Here is a 19,161-nt window from a genome sequence, read left to right on the forward strand (position 1 = left end):
GAGCAGAAATGTGCTGATAGGTCTCAGTAAAAAATTAAGACAAAGTGATTTTATTATTATTATTTTTTAGGGTAATTTTCTTCTATAATAGCAAGAGGGGGTTGCAGTCTTCTTTTGAAAATACAGAATGAGTGCTGGCAACAAGATGAAATTCTCCTGGTATTTTTCAATTTTGACTGTACTGTTAAACTCAAATTAGCTTAAATATAAGTTTGTTATTTAAATGTGAAAATAATTTATGGTAGCACAAGATAGAAATTGGAACTCAGAATATTAATGTTGGTTATTTATCTACTGGTTGCCTCCTGTGCATGCAATCAATTTGAGTACTCAGGTATTTTCATGCGTTCTATTGGATGCTTTTATGCAATTTATGTAGAGAAATTACTCATTTTAAAATTACATCTCAAACGCTGAAGACGTTTCCCCACTGCTGGTGTTGCCTGTTGAAGTGCTCCATGTGAAGCCTGCATTTGCAGCCTCTCCCAGTGCATCCAGAAATCCTCTCCTGTTACAGTTGTTCGAAGTGTAAGGGAAGAAGCTGGGTGCAATGTCTGTAGGTACCCCAGCCCTTTCTGTCCCTATTTGGATAAGCGCGTTTGGAAAATGCATTTGGAAAAGCACTCAGAAGTGCTGTGCTTTTGCCATGGGTCAGTGTGGAACTTGAGCAATTCAGGCATCTGAAAACTGCTAGAGGTCCTGTGTGCAGCTGAGGCCTAGCAATGCTGCACTGTTATTGATGCCCAACTGGGTGTGGGAATTTTTGAGCTTCTGCAGGTTGGGTTTGCACTTCCCAAATGGAGAAAATTGCTCAGAATGCCACTGATGCCATGAGCAATGCTTCCAGCTTTGTTTGTGTTGGATGATTCGGTTGTGCAGGTTTGCTTGGTCTTGTCTCCCTGAACATTTATATGTACGAGAGAGATTGTATCAAATTGCATCCATCAGTTGCAGTTGTCACAGCACAGATCTTGTGTACGTGTGTCACCATTTGATGTGCTTTAGTAACAAAGTGACAAAAATCAAAATGTTGCCTCTGCTACGTAGATTTAAGTATTACTTTCAGATTGCTTTCCAATTCCTGGAATGTTGTTTGGCCAAAGTGTGCTTAGTGCTGCCTATCACTAGCCATGAACTCATGGTTATGATGCATACTGTAAAGCAGCTCTGTAATGTTCCTCTGGCTTGGAGTTTTTGTGTAGTTGCTGACCTGTCTGAACAACCTCAGCTGAAGGTGCTGTGCAGTGGGTAGCAAAACTCACCAGTTCCATCCCCTTTTCTGTTTCAGCCTGCAGGAAAATCCCCACGGTCTTTTATTTTCCTTTCCTTGTTCCCTGATAGAAAGGACAGTGTCCCTGGCCCATCACCTTGGCTTTGTGTCCTAGAAGTTTTGTTTTTTAAGGATTTTTTGGCATTTTAAAAATAATTTTCCATAGGGGACAGGCACCACATCATGTCAACAGGACCTCTGTCCTGAAGCAGAGGCAGAATTAATATATTTCACAGGAATGAGAGGCACATGAAGAGAGGGAGAGCAGATCAATGTTTAATTATGCAAATAGTCCTCCAGGCTTTAATATTAAACTGCAATAAACCTGTCAGAGCCACTGCGCTGGGGACAGACAGTGAGTGAGCTGCCATGCGTGGGCGCTGCAGCAGTGAAGGATACATGGTGTGGGATGGGGTCTGCCCTGAGCCTCCTTCCACCTCTGAGGATCTGCCTCTGGGCTCCAGCACCTGATTGCTGAGCCAGAGCGAACGTTTCTGGGTGACAACTCAGTGCAGCTGGGTCTAGGAGAGGACATTCTCTGCAGTGCTGTTATTTAAAGCTCTTCAGGAGCAATTCAGGCTCTGCCTGGCTTGCCTGATGTGGCTGTAGGAAGACATTTGTCTCTAGTGCTTTCCTGGCAGCTGTGGCTGAGGACTCTGATTAGAGAGGTATCTCACTCTCAGACAAGCCAGTTCTCAGGCAGGGTGCTTCACTGAGAAGGCCCTTTAGCTCTGCTGGACTTATGAGCTTGCACTGAAACAGGGGTGTGAGATAACCTAGAGGGGAGTACTTCCCCAGGGGGTGGGAGTCAGCTCCCTTCCTGCAGGGCTTCCCTGTGGTTCATAGCTGTCAGTGGTGAACCACAACGCATTTTGAGGATTCAGATACTGGTGTACAAGTGTAGTAGTGATTGAAGAAAACTGCAACCATTTTCTAAACTGGATATGCTTTCAGATACTATTTTTCTTAATCCCTTTAAAATGGTACATTTTCAGCTTTTAACTGAAAGACAAAGGTAAAAGCTACATGGGACAAAGAAGACTTAAAGGAGCAGATTTTTTTTTTTTTTTTTTTTCCTTTTTCATTTCTTTTTCCCTTTACCCAGCAGAGACTGTCTCCATCCCTTGAGGAGGGATTTGATTCTGAGCTGAAGGAAGATGCAGTGCTTGCAATGTGCTGTGCCCTGCTCAGCAACAGGCAGGAGTAGACACTGAATGTGTGGGATGCTCTTATTTCTCATCGATGTGCTGGGATGCAGCTAGTATGGCAGGTGGTGTTTCTGGAACTCAGAATGATTTTGAAGCTGTGTACGTCTCCCTTTCTTGTGCCCACTTTTTGGATCTCTTTTATTTTTGTCCTTTTCCCTTTTATACCTTGCTGGATTCTCGTATGGATGATTCTCATATGGAGTGCTCACCCTGAGATGCTCTGGGAGATGCAGCAGGGAGGGCACATTTCTTCAGATCTCTTCCATGCCTGTTGTTCAGCGTGGCTCCCTTACCTCGCGTAGCTATGATAGTGGAGGGGGAAAAGGAATACTGCCTGCTGTTGTGCTAGATTAGGTAATGAATTTCCAGCTCACAGGCTATCTCATGTTTGTTCCAGTGCCCATACAGTGCCTTAATTCGCTATCAAAGGAAAGTCTTGAATTATGCAAAGAGTAAGGTATGAGCAGCAGTGCTACGGCTGAGTGTGGTTTTACATTTCTGCCGTTGAATATTCACGGTAATCAAAGATGGCATAACTTGTTTGTTAATAGTTACAATTCTTTCTGGCCTGGACAAATTGTGGGCTAGACCTTAGGCATTGTTACAAATATCACATAGCTCTGTTATCTCCTCCAGCACTAGGTTTCTAGGCAGTGGATAGAGGAGCTGAAAGTGAGTCGAGGTAATATCTTGGGTGTGTCTGACAGAACAAGTATTTAAACACATTTCTTTTTTTCTCTGGCAATTCTTAATTTAAAAGTCTTTGATACTCACAGTTCGAAAATGAGTGAAAGCATTTCTATCCATAGGCTGGGATAACTGGGCTAATAGGCTGAGATAACTGTGTGAACAGCCACACATTATATTTCTGAGTTGTTTATTGTGAGAAAAGCTTTATGAGGAGCATGGTAAGGTGGGGAGGCAGAAAATGAAAATACACTGCAGGTCTGTAAAGCTATCTGTGCATACAGTCCTCACTGAGGGAGGGAGAATCTGGGTGTGTAACAAACACAAAATGTTTCTGGTTGTGAAGGAAGATGTTAAAAGTGAAAAACAGAGCCAGTACTTGTTTTCTGTATGGTATGCTGAGGGCCTGCTTTTCCCTTTGGGGTCTGCATGTGTTAGTAACTGAGTTTTGCAGGAGGGAGGCAAGGTAACCGAATACATTTTGTGACAATGAGCTCTTCCCTGTAATAGAATCATGTTTTGTGGTTTTCACTCTCAGCTTGCTGACAAGATGATAAAAGGTAGCGTGGTGTGTGTACCTTGTTAAATAGGCACTTTGCTTCCACAGATAGCTGAATAATTTCAAAAATATTCTCTTTGGAAAAGGCAACGAGAGAAGAGAGCTATGAACCATTAATGAGCCAATACTTGGAGAGGGGTTAATCTTCAATCAATGAGCGGCAGAGGCAGTAGGCAGGATGCAAGAACCAAATATCCAGGCATCAGACATGGGACAGTCCCAGAGGTTGGTGAGGCTGAGGGCAGGGCCCCCTGAAGTTTCTGCTCCTGGCTGTGACGGGGGGTGCTAGGGAGCAGCCACAGATTGGGGGGGGCAGGGCTTGGAAGGAGCTCCCAGTGCTAGGGACAGAGGGGGAATCACCCATTAATTTAGGTGGCTTTGATTTTTTTTTTTTGTGGTGATACTGTGCTAAACAGGAGCACCCAACGAGAAACGTCAAGGGGGCAGCAATGCCATTTGGTTTCCATAGTGCCTCTGAAGATGGGTAAGAGCCAAAGAAAGATGAGGAATTATGTTTTTCTGATGCTTGGTGCTAGTTAAATACTTAGACTTCATCTCTGTCACACTGAAGAGATGGGCATATGTGGAGGTGAGGAATAATATAGATGTTGGTGGTGCAAACATATGGAGAAAGCAGAGAGGCTGGGAACTGGGAAAGGATGAACAGATGGGAGGCAGAAAAGCAGTGAGCAAGGTGGAAGGGAAGGAAAAGCTTTTCTGTCAGACACATTCCTATTTGCATACCCATGAGAGGCTGTTCCTCAGAGGAGCTTGGGTACCTGCAGATGGCAGCTGCACCACAGGGGATGGAGTCAAAGGGAAGAAAACAACCACACTACTCTACTGTTTGTTTGTGCTGCTGGCTCCCTGCTGCACCAGGCTTTCCAGTAGACTGAGGGAACTTGATGATGCCCCTCCATCAGGTTCAGCCAGATTTGGGGCCAGGAAGGAGCTGCTTCTACATCCTAATGATCCACTTAGTTGACTTGGCTGAGAAAGCACAGAGGGAGTATCATCATGTACCGCTGCCCAGCTCTCTGGTGGCTGTAGCACAGAGAGTGAGGCCTTCAGATCTACAAATGCATAAAGCAAAGTCTCTGCGGTGTTCTGCTGTTCAAATGGAGCTTCTTCCAACCTGCTGCTGGGTGCAGTGTAACCTTTTGGGTGGTGGTGCAATGATGGGACCAATGAAATTTTCATGGTTGCTTGTGAAAGCCAAAAGAAAAAAAAGTAAGAAATTAAAACCAGAATGTGACAGCAACAAGAGTGTTGAAATGAAAAATCAGTGAATGGTACAACAAATGTAAGGTCATTTGGCACGCTTTCTCTCATCCTACCTTCTTCTCTCTTTCCCCCATTACTGCTTCCATATTACCTTAGGGACCATACAGAAACAGGCAGTTGGGTAAGGTAAAAACTAGAAATAATGTGTATTTATTTAATTTTCTTACAGCATAATAGAACAACATTAATGCTGTTTTTCAAAAGCAGCTCAATCCTTCTTCTTTACGTAAATCACTGAGGAATAAAGTGGTCTGGTTTATACATGACTTATATTTATATATGATGCTTTCAAATATGTTTAAACCCATTCCAGTTGCAAACTGACTCTAAAAATTAAGAAATGCTCAAAGAAGGCTGCTAGGGGAAACATTTGGGATTTTGCAGGCTGTTCAGAGTTAAAGCAAGGTGTCAAATAAGGAAAAAACATCTATAATCATCACTAAATCAAGATCAGGCTTGGTAACACTGCACTAATAGACTCTTGATAGCACGGAGAGAGGATCGTATAATGCTCTGCTATTCTCACAAGTGTTTTCTGTATCAGGCTTTATGCTCTTGGCTTGTGGTGAAGTGGCTGTTGTGTTTCCTCAGTTTGTGGCTGTCGTGTGCTTAGGGCTAAGCAGCCTGTGCATGGCCGGCCTGCCCATGTTCTGAGATGTGTGTGCTCAGCACTGGCATCATGGCAGTTTTGTGCAAAGTGAGATACTTGAATGAAGCAGAAACTTCCCTGTCTGTCTGGATTAGATTTGAACGGGCAAAAATGTAAAGTCATTTCAAGGCCAGTTCATGACCTAAATTCTATTTCAGTGAAATCTAATGCACCCCTTTGTTACCCCTACTGGGCAGGATTGAGCTTTTGCAAATTCACCCACTGTATTTGGTTAGTCACGTAACAACCTTGCTTAAAGCATGAGTGAGGACAAACACTGCTCTTCAGTCATCTCTTCCTTAGTAAAGCAGTAAAGCTTACAGGGTAGTAAAGCAGGCAGTCCTGCCCTTGTACTTTCTGATAGTAAATGCCATGTGGGCTTTTGTATCACAAAGAAGTTAGCTCCAGTGCTTCCTGACTTCATTATGGTACCTGAGCAAAATGAGCTTGTGAAGACTAGCAGTAAGCTGCCTTTCTTGCCTGTTGGAGCAAATGTCGGAAGCAGAGCTCACCGTTGCTATTTTAAAGCTTTAACTGTCTTACAATAACCTGAATTTACAGTAATTTGGTACAGATGCAGCAGAGCAGAGCAAGCTGGGGACCCCCTGCTGGAGCTAGAAATTTGACTTCAAGTAGCAGACACGGCTCTCGCTGAGGATGCTAGCAAGGAGCTCACAGTCTCTATTACTTGATGGCTAAAAGTGTCTTACAGTTGTTCAAATTTACAGCAAATTGAGAAGAATGCAACAGAGTGGAAAAGATTGTTTGTACTTGCATTCTGTGCCTGCACAAGACTGGGCAGTGTGTCCTGGATGAGCAGATGTGCCCCAGTGGAGTCTGGCTTTGGCAGGGCCACTCCCAGCACCAGATTAATCCTGGTAATCCTGAGCTGCAGGACCAGGATTTGGGTGCTGATCAACACTATTGTAAAAAGAACAGCTTTAAGCAAATGACATCAGCATTTGAAAAAAGGAAGGAGAAACCCAATTCTTTTCTCTGAAGGAAAGACATGCCAAGGAACTGTTCTTGCTGGAAGTATTGGCCCTGAGGATCAGCCTGAGTAGGGCTGCAGATGTAACTGTCAAGTTCAATGAACATGGTCGGGTCTGAAACAGCCTCCTTGCTGCAGGTGTGTGTGGGTCCCTTATGTGGGACATGTCCATTGGGCACGACAGACAGCAGGCAACAGCTTATGTCAGTATAGAGCAGAGCTTAGGGTGAGCTTAGCTGGGACATCTTGGAAACAAAAACTGTAAGAACAGGTTTTAACTGGGACGTTAATTCCAAGTGCTGCCTGTAAGGGAATCAACTTTAGAGGTAGGATATAAGGATTGATTTTATGTCAGGAACAAGGTTTTCTGCCAGCACATCCAGTAAATGAGGGATGTTTGCTTTGTCTTCTATTCTTTATACAGACCTGCTACTTCACAATGAAACTGAGTGCTTTGCATGGTACTTTGATCTAACAGCCTTTACAAAAGCAATCTTATTAAAAAAAAAATAATGACATAACCAGTACAAAATCTCATGCAGTTATACATGATTTTTCAGGGATGCATCATTTACTGTAAGTCTTAAAAATTATTAAGTGCATATTTCCAGTGTTTATGAGCTCTTTCTCTGTTGATCAGAAGTTCTGGAGATGTACCTAGTTTGAAATAAGGCTGAAATTGTCTTTAATGCATCTGGCCTGAGAAACATGAATTTAAAATGCATGCAGCTGTGTAGAAGTGCAGTGAATTTGTGAGACCTGGAAACACGTCCAGGAAGCATCATTCTCCTCCAGCTCCCATGGCTGCTATCATTAGAAGAAAATGTGACTGTTTTTACTGTGACCCCATGTATTCTCTGTGTGGAAAGGGAGTTCAGAGTGCAGGGGAAAGATAATTTAAGGAATCTTTGCTGCTTAGTAGTGCTGCTGACTCTCATAACTCAACTGCTTTATGGCATTTGGTGCTAACTCTGTGTCTCCAGGAGCAATCTGAGTGTCAGAATATCAGTGTCTCTCAAGCTTATCTTGTGGTAAAGAGGAGAGCTAAAATTTGGGTAAAACTGCAAACTTAAGGGAGCAACATTCAGAAGTGTAAAAGTACAAGTTTCTCCAAAACATTTTTTATGTTTGGGGGTTGGGTTTGAGAACTTTGTTTTGGTGGCACACCTGCTGGTAAGTCCAAGATTTCTTTTTTTTTGATAGAGACTTTTTGTTTGGATGCAGTTACTGATCTGTAACCCTAAATCAATCCTCAGCATGTGGCCAGTTATTCTCAGATCTTTTCCTCTCTAGTGTGGTGTAGGATTTGTATGTATTTCCTGAAAATTGGAAGATCTAACAGTGCTTTGTGGAGTGCTGTTCAGCTGATGTGCGTATAACATGGATTTTGGGTTGCAGAGGGTTACAATCCCGCTGAAAGGTGAGAGATTGAGCTACGTTTTTATCAGAACCCAGAAAACTTGCTAAGATGGCAAATGAGTGTCTGGACTTTGGTATTGATTAAGCACAGTGCAAATACAGGTGAGTACAAAAGCTGGAAACAAGAGGTTATGTTCGTGTATGTGTGTGTGTACGTTAAAAGACACTCTGCAAACAATGCAAACTAAAATAAAACCAAAATCCAAGATCATGGAGGAGAAGAACATGTCCTGCCAAAAAGACTTCTTTAATTATTCACTGACAGAAAAGGCAGCTTCCAGAAGATACTGTTTTCTCAGATGTAGGTGTGAGAAGAAATTCAATCACTCAAACAAAGCAGTACTCATTGTTGGATGACAGTAGTGCAGTAAGTACGAAGTACACAAAAATTCAGATGAGGCTGTGCTGTATTTCATTCAAATTGTGGATTTTTTTCTTCCAAAAGGTACTTGCTGTTCACCTGCCTGGGAGTAACATCACTTAGATATATTTGCTGGCAAGAAATTAGGTATTTGAATAGGAAGTAAATGCTCAGGATTCTGAAACTTTGTTTCCAAGAAAATGCCTGGATGCTGCAGGAGCCAGCTGCTTGCTGTCTTGAAGTACAGGTAAAGCTACTTGCTGATTCTCAGAGAGAATTCAGACTGTAAGGCATTGTCTGGTATTTCGTTGTCTCAGCATCATGCTGAGTGTCAAAAGCAGGTGGAGGAGAGGGCTCTTGTGTTCTTTTCTGAGACGCAAAGCCCTGTATGTGCCTGCATGTGTGGCTAGACCGGAGTCTGTCTCTGCAGAGAACGATGCTCAGGGCTTTGCAGAACGTGATGGGTTTTTTGCAGGACTGGCATCTTTTGGTATTTTGGGGGGAGGCAAGAAAGCTTTTCTTCCAGCAGGGTGTTTTGTTGCACTGTCTGCCTGATGTCCTGAGGCCAGTGAGAGTCAGCAGTTGGGAGAAAAGGAGCCATGGTGGGACTGTGGGGCTGGAGATGTGCTGCAGTTCGCCCCTTCTGCCCCTCTCCTGAAGATCTGATAGAAGAAATGACTCTGAGGAAGGGTTTTCGAACTGCTTCACTGCAGTAGTAGATTTCTGAGGGGGTAGAAGTGCCAGGGAGTATGAGAGCAATTTTCTTTTGCATGATTTGGCTGAAGATCATAAACCTGCTTCAGTGAATAGGAATATCATTGATTAAAATGCCATGGCTGCAGATGCCATATTACCTCTGTATCTTGCAGTTTTGGAGACCTCAAATCTATCTTTTCTTGTAAATGTGAGGTTTAAATTCTGAGAAGACTGCAGGAATTCAGAAACACCCCCGCAACCTATTCAGACCTTTAGGCATGAGACAGAGAAAGCAACTGAGAGATAAGCTAACAAAATGAATATTTGCTTTTCATTCATACTGTCTTTATTTTTTTTAAATCCAGCTGAAAGAATTGTATGCAGCTTAAAATGCTGTTGCAGCTCATTTTTAGTTGAATGTAAGCTGATGGTAATAGAGTAGGTCTCAGGTATCTTGCGGGCATTTACCTGGTAGTGGTAAAAAAAACCCATCATTAACAATAGTTTAAATGACTGGACTTATTTCAGAAGAAAAAAAGTGGAGTTGTATCTATTTCTAAACCAAATTTCTGAGATATCTGATTGGAAGTGTTAGCGCTGGAAAGGCCTTAAATAAGCACAATTTTTCTTCACGGATGTTTTAAAGTGTGATGGCTGTGGTTTAATTTTAGGTGTTACTGTCAGACCAGAGAAACTGAAAGTTTACCCCTCAGCTCATTGTTGGGATTTTTTGTTTGTTTCTGGTGCCTTTGTTTTGGAAAGACTGAAGATAAAAATGTTTGTCTAAGTATATGCCTCTCTTCTCCGTGGTTGGTGACACTTGTGTAAATGGAGGATACTTGGGCCTGTATCCATCATGTAGGACTGTTGGAAATTGCATCAGAACCCCCTTTTCTGACTATGATGGTTGGCTGAACACCTTTGGGTTCTGTTTTTGAGACCAGATTGATTGTGAAGCGCTTGATCTGATTGCGTAGGAATTCTGAAGTTTTAGCTCCCTCAAGCAAATTCCTGTCAAACTTGCTAATTCAATTTGGTAGATTCACTATAATGTCTTCCCTGCTGGAGGAGGTGCTGTGCAGATAGATCTGGGAGTAGGAGAACACACCTGCTGCCTTTGCTTTTATTGTGACTTGCCGAGAAGGAACCTGCTGCTGTTTTGGTTGATTTGCCTGGTGTCAGATTTTTTCCTGCTGTTGCTGTTAACTACTTGGGGAAATTGAAGCTGAGTGAAGCCCCATGAAAGTCATCCATTTTGAGGTCACTAGTGTTGCTATTTAGTATCTCTGAACTTAATTCTGAGAAAGAGGTGACGCATGGAGCTGTGGAGAGGCTACATTGCTGCAGCAGGGGGGTTAAGGGATTTGCTTTTATACAGTACCTGAGAGGAAGTACCACAGCATCTGGGAACCTTGGTGGTCCCTGTACTTGTTGTGTTTTCCCATGCCTCCAGGACAGGGCTGTAGGCAGCTGGCACCAACCCAGACTGATCCACTCCCTTACTTCTTTGCTGACTTTGGGGAGGATCTGCTACAGATATCTCTGGTGTTTGCTGCATCAGGAGGATTGTCAGTGGGCCATACTGAGAGTGGATTAGGAGCTCTTCTTTCCTGCAAGGTCAGACAACGGTGCTATGAAATCTCTAAAGTAATGCATGGGTTATGATACACCAAAGGTCAGAGAGGAAAATTGCAGTACCAGCTTCAATTAGTAACTGAGAAGGGGAATTAGTGTTATTACATGTCAGTCCTTCAGCCCCACAGGAGGCTGCCAGCATTCCCCAGTGACAAGTAGTGGCTCAGCAGCAGCTTCTGCCTGGTCAGGAGCAGCAAGTGCGTGCTAAGCAGTACAGTGAGAACAGACAGCAGATGTGCTGCCTGTGAATGATCTGCCATCCCATAATTTGTTTCCTGTACTTATTTACTTACTGGAGACTGAATGTGAGGATCTTTGTTTAGGTTTTTTTGTTTTTTGTTTTTTTTTCTTTTTTTCTTTTTTTCTTTTTTTCTTTTTTTCTTTTTTTCTTTTTTTTCTTTTTTTCTTTTTTTCTCTTTCTTTCTTTCTTTCTTTCTTTCTTTCTTTCTTTCTTTCTTTCTTTCTTTCTTTCTTTCTTTCTTTCTTTCTTTCTTTCTTTCTTTCTTTCTTTCTTTCTTTCTTTCTTTCTTTCTTTCTTTCTTTCTTTCTTTCTTTCTTTCTTTCTTTCTTTCTTTCTTTCTTTCTTTCTTTCTTTCTTTCTTTCTTTCTTTCTTTCTTTCTTTCTTTCTTTCTTTCTTTCTTTCTTTCTTTCTTTCTTTCTTTCTTTCTTTCTTTCTTTCTTTCTTTCTTTCTTTCTTTCTTTCTTTCCCCATGATTGTATTAGGAGAACTGAATAAGGGAGGCAGAAAAAAGCTTGGTGATTTGAAGGATTTTTTTTTTTCTTGTTGGTCACATTGGGAATTCTATTTTCTTTCTGTACTTCTGGGATCTGTTGCAATTTATGGTTATTATTGCTTTGGAAAGCAGCAGGAAGTCCCATGGTGCTTTCTGTGAGAGCTGGATGCTCAGCCAGGGGTAGACCCAGATGGGAATAAAGAGTGGCTATAGAAATCCTGATGAGCAGTTCAGGTATGTAGGAGAGATCAGCTGGGCAGCTAAAGGATCCACAGAGGGATGTGCTTGCAGGTGAAGAAAGGAGATGTGCCTTACTGGTGATCGCTCCCCCCTCTGCCCAGTGCAAGGAAGGATGTTTGTGCTTGAGGGCTCATACCAGAAGGCCACCTCAGGTGTATTGGACCCTTGCATGGTTCCCTTTGTACACTCCTGACCTCAAATAGTAACACTGCTCTGCCTTTCTTCTTTACCTGATGGGAATGAACACTGGCAGCCTGTTGCCCTTACAACATCCTTTGGCTGGGAGCCATAGACTTGTCTTCTATGGCTGGGCATTACCTCTGCTGCCAAAGAGCTCCATAGAGCTGGCTGCAACAAACATACAGGTGTTGTGCTAAGGAAGAAAGGACAGAGCTATAGCTGGGTGTCTCCACCCAAGAAGTTACAGCAAAAGGAAATAGAAAAATGGTGGGTAATTACAGTGTAGTAATTTTTGACAGAGAATTTAAATGGCATGGTATAAAAGACATGATCAGACAGTGTTGAATGCTGCCTACAATGGTGCCATTTAAATTCAAAATAAAACTTATGAAGAAAAGTTCTGAGACAGCTTTCTGTTATGTTGAGTTCCCATTGTGGTATAACTGGGCAAGCAGCTCAGCACTGGGCAGCTGCTCCCTCGCTCTCCCCTGATGAGGGGGAAGAGAACTGTAAAGGTAAAAGTGCAAGAACTCATGGGTTGAAATAAAGACAGGCTAAAAGGTAAAGAAAAAGCTGTGCGTGCAAACAAAGCCAAACAAAGATTTATTCACTACCTCCCACTGGCAGGCAGGTTTTCAGCCACTTCCAGGAAAGCAGGAATACATGTAATGTCCCATTACATGTAACACTTTATTGGGAAGACCAGCACTATTGCTCTGAACATCCTCCCTTTATTCCTTCATTATCCCAGCTTTACTTGCTGAGCATGATGCCATATAGCATGGGATATCCTTGTGGCCAGCCTGGGTCAGTGTCCTAGCTGTGTCCTCTCCCAGCTCCTTGTGAGCAACCAGTTCTTCACTGGCAGGGCAGAAGCAAAATAAGTCCTTGGCTCTGTGCAAGCACTGCTCTGCAACAACTAAAACCACTGGCGTTACCATCACTATTTTCATTTAAACAAAATCCAAAATATGGCATCATGCAAGCCTCTATAAAGAAACTTAACAAGTGCAATTGATTCCACTAAACATCTTGTTAGAACAGTGTTCATTTGAATCTTTTCCTAAGCAGTTTTGTACAGATGTTCCTCTGCCTCTCCTAGTCATTAATATTCATACTGGAAGAAAGGTTTAAACAGGTAATAGATACAAAGTGTAACTATTAAATCTTGTTTATAACAGTGCAAATGTTGGATGATAAGAATTGCAAATACATGCCTGGCTTTGCAGGATGCCAACTTGTTGGCTTGGGATCCAGAGCCCACCTTAAGTGACAAAAAAACGTTTTATATTTAAGCTTAGTGATGAGCCAGATGAACACAAAGTGCTGCAGCACTTCATTTTTTTTGTGTATGTTTTCTGTAGTGGCCTTATGTGTACTGATGGCAGTCCTGGAGTGCAATCTAGCTTTGCTTGAGTGGGATACACATGCAGCTTTTAATCAGGAATGATGGCTATGAAGTGGTGCTATGTGCAATACCTCTGAGACCTGTACCCTTGCATAGAGGAGGAGGTGAGCAGGATGTCTAGCAGAAAGAGAATGGCAACATTTGAAATATTTGGAAAAAATGCAGGCATTTGCTTTTTTGAAAAGAGCCTATTTCTGCTTGTTGTTTTTTTTTTTTTTTTTTTTCCCCATTCCTGTCTTTTCTGATCCCCCTGATGTAGGTATGTTGTCAGAAGAAAATCTGTGGAAAAAAAATGGAAGTGATTTGGATTTGTGTTTTGTACTTAAATGGATTCTAGTTGTAAAAATGTGCTGTAGCTGGAAGATGCATTAGTGTGAAACACAAAATAGGGAAGTTATGGGTGGTTGATGAAATCTGGAGATGTCTCTTGTTTTTAAGAGCTTATGGAGAATTGTTAACTTCAGGAGTGATGCCAAGTCATCCTCCTTCTGACCAGCCATGCCCAGAATACTTAAGGTAATCAGGAAAGTGGGTGTGGCCTCATATACAGTTGTTACAACCAAAACTCAGCAATCGCATTGTCAAAATCTTCAGATCCTAGATTTCTGGGTTCATTTCTAAGCTTTCTGTTCTATAAGCAGAACTTACAAGTCCCTAGTGGAGGCAATTCAGCAGCTTTTAGCTGTCTTTTTGGCAACTTCCATCAGAATTTCCAGCTAATCTTCACTGCTTCCAGTTGCATACTTGGCACTAGCTTTAGGGAGCTAAGCCAACAGTAATGCTGGCCCCACTGAGTCCTGCTCCTGCTCTTGGGCTGTGATGGTGAGTGTGATGCTGGTGATGCCCTCCGTACAGATAAGGAGCCTCCTCACAAATACAAATGAGAGAGTCAGCTGGCATGCTTACCTCATCCTGTAATTAATCTCAAGTTTCCTCAAGGCTGGCCCTGAAGTCTCAGCCTTTCCATTGCCCTCATGAATCTGCAAGTCAGCAGCAAAGACTGTAAAGCAGCAAAAGTTTGTGGTAAAGAATTTATCCTTGTGAAGATCCAAATAGTAACCAATGTAAGGAGTACTTTCTCTAGCCTTAAGTTGCTGAAGCATCATTAGCATTTGGAGAGTAACATTTCCTATTTAAATTGATGGCATGATCTAAAACCAGGAATGCTTATCTGAGAAGGAAAGCAGAAAAATGAATTTAAAGGGGATTTGGGAGAATGTTTGTTTGAAGAAAACAGTTCTGTTTTATCTATGCAAACAAACTGAAAACAAACTTCTGAATTGTGTTCCCTAATCTTTTATACTTTCTGATTATTTTTTTCTTTTGCTAGTTCTGAAAACTAGAAAACAAATCCGTTTTTCTTGTTTAGCCAAAGGACTTCCTAGAGGAAAGAAACATTAAGAAATCTCAAAGGTGGCAAACCAGCAGGATTTCTTTCAAACTAGGACAGGACTTTTATCAGGCATAGCATGAGCCCGGCCATTTCACTCTCCCATGGTTTAATAGAGGGTTGAGATTTACCTGAACTCAAGGCTGAATCAGGAGAACTGGATTTGTCCAAAACCAGGAAACAAGATTTGTAGTTGTCTCAATAGATACCTTGTGATATAGCACAGGGGAGACTAAATCACAGGAATGCTCTGTGCTAGTATTACTTTATATGCAGAAGGAAGAACAAAAGCAAGCTGAGAAAGAACCAGATATTTCCAGGTAATGGAATATCCAGTTGTGATCTTACTGTTTGCAGCAGGGTAAACTGCAGGTACTCAGAACAAATATAAATGTCAAAAACCTGTGGGAGAGATGAGATCACCTAAAGGTTAGGTACAAAAACAAAGCAGCTTCGGCATATTTAAATAAGTGGTCCTCATATTGAATGTTAAAACAGTTCCCTCCTGTCAGTTCAGTGCTAAATGGAAACCATAAAAAGGAATGCTAAAGTGAACCAGAGCAAATGTGTGTTTGGCTGCCTGTCTGTCACTGTGTGCTGCCGTGGTGAAGGCTGTAGGTGATTTGGTGGCTATCAGCAGGCTGCTGTCTTCCTACCATGGTTGCAGTTAATGAGTTTATTGGATTGTTGAGATGTATAAAAAAAAAAAAAGCCAATGTTGTATCTTCATTAAAGTGTCAGGATATGTCAGATGTGAAAAGGCAAAATTAGAGTGAAGGTATGGAATTTATATATGGGGATTTTAGAGATTTTCAACATTTACTCTGTTGCTTACGTTACACAGAGATGATTTATTGTGGAGGCCAAAAATGCCATTAGTATGCTGCATTTCAAATGCAGACCCTAATCTTGCTTACTATTGTCCTGTGCAAGGAATTTAAATTATTCTCTGAGCTTTAAAGGAAAAATACCCACTGGAAAAAAAGAAAAGAGAAGAGGAGAAGACAAAAGAAATAATGCTGCAGTAAACAGTTTTTCTTAAAACTTTTCTGAAACATGGAAATGTTTGAGCTACATTCATTTTTACTACATTACCCTGTGGAAGCGGTATGCCAGAACTGTTAATATTTTATTACAGAGATCTGTAACTGCTTGCAGTTGACTGATCTGACTGCATTGTAAGAATTAAGTTGACAAACAGGCATTCCTCCAGTACAGTACTTCTTTGTTTATTTTCATGGCCAACAATTAAGCTGTATCAAACAACCCAGCCCATTATGTTGCCATGTGTCGTGTTTTTATGCAGACCCTCTATGTGGTGGGATGGTCAGAACGGAGAAAAATCTGCAGCCAAACACAGATGAACTTCTCTGTTCCCTTTCTGGCACCCCTCTCACACACGGTGTGATATGGACGCAGCACTCTTACTGAATACATAGTGGCTTGGCTTTTTAGTACAAATATTCTGTAGGCCTGACCTAGCTGAAAAATTCTTATGATGAAAGAACCACGTTTTATTGTCATTTTATAGAAGATGAACTGAAGGCCAAATATCCTGAGTATTGGTCAATACTTGCTGAAGGCTGCCATAGATGCATGGTGAGCCTTGGGAGCCTGTGGCTGAGATGCTCTGGGCATCTGGGCCCCTCGGGCTCTGATTTGGATCTGGTTTTCAGGCTGGAAGGTGGGTTTTCTGTTTTTGTTTTGTTGTTCATATTCTTTTTTTCTTCAAAATGTTATGATCTCAGAATGGATAAATAGATAAATCTGAGTGAAATAGCCATGTTCAAGTGAGTAGCAGCCCTTATATGAATGAGTGTAAGGAGGTCTATTTTGCCTTAAAACATGATTCTTTGCCTATAGGCTTGTGGTGGAAAGAAGAGGCAAGTTTTGAGAAAAGATAGCAGCAACAGTTCATGCCCAGCATAACGGTGTAAAGCAGGGCCATATCTGAAAAGAATTTTCATGGCAATAAGATACACATAGATGCACTGAGTTAACAACAGTCCTGTGACTCATTTTCCATTTCTAAAGTACTTTCTTACTTATGTTTCTACATGGTTGTGGAGGCGTTAAAAGTATTGGAGGTTGTGAACTGCTTGAACGTTAGAAAATGAGACTTCACTGTGTACCACTGATGTATTTCTAATACCGAAGTTGCTGCTACTTAGGAATTCTTTCTTGTCACATACCTCTTGCTTCTTGGCTCTTCACAGGAGCCAGTACTTGCCATTGGTTAAAGTTGCTGTGACACGATGTAAAACAGCCAGACACCAAGACAGAATGAAGGTAACTGCAGGTGACATGCATTTCAAGGGCACCAAATGCATCTTGTCATTGAAATGCAATCTAATGCTGTGACACTGCTTTCCTTTAGGCTATCTTAAATGTTGGGGGAGGGCAGCATTTTTTCAGCATTGGAGAAATTTGCTTTCTTTATCTTTTGCAATGTATGCTCCCCTGTTCACAGCAGAAGATTAATAAGGGTGTGTGCAAGAGATTTTGTATTAACATCTGTGTTAGGTACCAATTTTGAACTTCTCTAGAAGTAGTTCACAGTATTTATGTCTGATGAGGAGATGAGGTTATACTGTGACTATTTGCACCAAGAGGAAGTTCCCTAAGGGCAATTTTGGTGTCCTTGTGCTTGGCAGAACCTGAGTGGTCCAAGGGCCCATCCTGAGAGCGAGGCCTCTAGGGCCACTCCTGGCCAGAGTTTGTGCTCTTGGAAGGACAAGGAGCACCACTCTCTGAGCAGGTGGGCAAAGTCTGGTGATGTCCCCTTTGGTTTAGTGCTGATGAGGAAGGGTCTGGAGAAGAGGAGAATCGGGAAGGCCTTACTGGGGGTCTCTGTCTCTTCTGCCAGGTGACTAATGATAGGACGAGAGGTAAAGACCTTCAATTATGCCAGGGGAAGTTCAGGTAGGATATTAGGAAAAAAAAAATAATCTCAGAAATAGTGGTACGGCACTGGAACAGGCTGCCCAGGGAAGTGGTGGAGTCACCATCCCTGGAGGTTTACAAGAATTGTGCAGATGTGTAACTTAACTGCACAACTTGCAGTGTGCATGGTGGTGATGGGTCAACGGTTGTTCCTGATGATCTGTGTTCTTTTTTCAACTGGTGATTTCCTATGCTGCTGCAATCAGAGTTACACTTGGAAATTTCAGGGAGTTCTGTCTGCCATCCTGCAGGGCTCGTGACAGAATGGCTCGCCCCAGGTTCACTCACTGCAGTCTCCATCAGCAGGAGTGCTGCAGCTGACATGTGCCATGTGCTTCTTGTGAAGGTGTGCAGTATTCTCAGTACAGGCTGTGTAGTCTCCTTTCTCACACGTTGCAGCACAACAGTGTGTAAACCTCTACCAAAATATTCTGACTCCCCCTCACAGCTTCAGTCTAGGGTGCTCCGTTTGTAGGATTTTTTGTTTCTTTTTTTTCCCCTTTTCTCTGAGTCTGCTTTTCTCAGGAATGCTGAAGCAATTTGACTGCATGAGATTATGAAAATTGGGCAGAATTATAAAGATTTTTTTTTTTCAAGCATGTATGTATTATGCTCTCTCCTTATCTGAGTAAATGCAACATAAATGACGCTCAAGATAAAGTACAATGAGCATTATCTACTTTAAGCATGGAAGTATTAGTTTTTAACTTGACACTGGTGTATCAAATTGCATGTGGTTTGAGTGTTGATAAAGTATTTGTTTTGCCTTTTGACTATGAATGAAACAATTTTCAGACCCTATTTACTCCTTTAAAAAACAATTCTCTATGAGTTTGTGCTTTTGAAGCATGCCAGATAAATTCTTCTCAAAGCAGATGCAGCATAATACCTATAAAAATCAAGTGACACATGGGAAGTTACAGTAATTGCAAGAAAGAGAGGCAAAACTTGGAATTTTTCTAGCCACTCTTCACTTAACAGTGACAGTAACAACTCTTCTTTATCTTCTTGGGAGTACAGTTCACCTTGTGACATCAGCTTTTTTTTTCTGGACTGCTACAGAGAAACAAAATGAATGCTGTGGTGGAGATGCTCCAGAACCATTTCAAATACTGTCCAGACATTTTTTGTTCTGTTTTCTCCCTTCATTCTCCACCACTTGCAATCCATGCTGTACTTATGCATCATTTACCAATAGGTGGTTTGCAAAAATCTCGAATAGCTCAAGTTAGTAAGCAGAAACACCAAGAGAACTGAGATTTTTTTCCCCTCTTCTCTGTAGTGCTGATAGGTTATTGATTCCAATTGCTGAATTTTAAGGTGATTTTCTATGGTTTTTCATGGATCAGTCTGAGGTCTTATCCTGAGGCCTATAAATTCTTGCTTTTCCATCTGTCAGTGTCATAGCTATAAAGATATTTTTAAGAGGTCATGGTGGCAGATGTGATGGGGCATGCTATGTGCCCTGGGGGGTGGATCCTTCCCTCTGATAGAGTGGCTGCAGAG

This window comes from Lagopus muta, chromosome 5, assembly GCF_023343835.1.
Source record: "Lagopus muta isolate bLagMut1 chromosome 5, bLagMut1 primary, whole genome shotgun sequence".
Taxonomy (NCBI): domain Eukaryota; kingdom Metazoa; phylum Chordata; class Aves; order Galliformes; family Phasianidae; genus Lagopus; species Lagopus muta.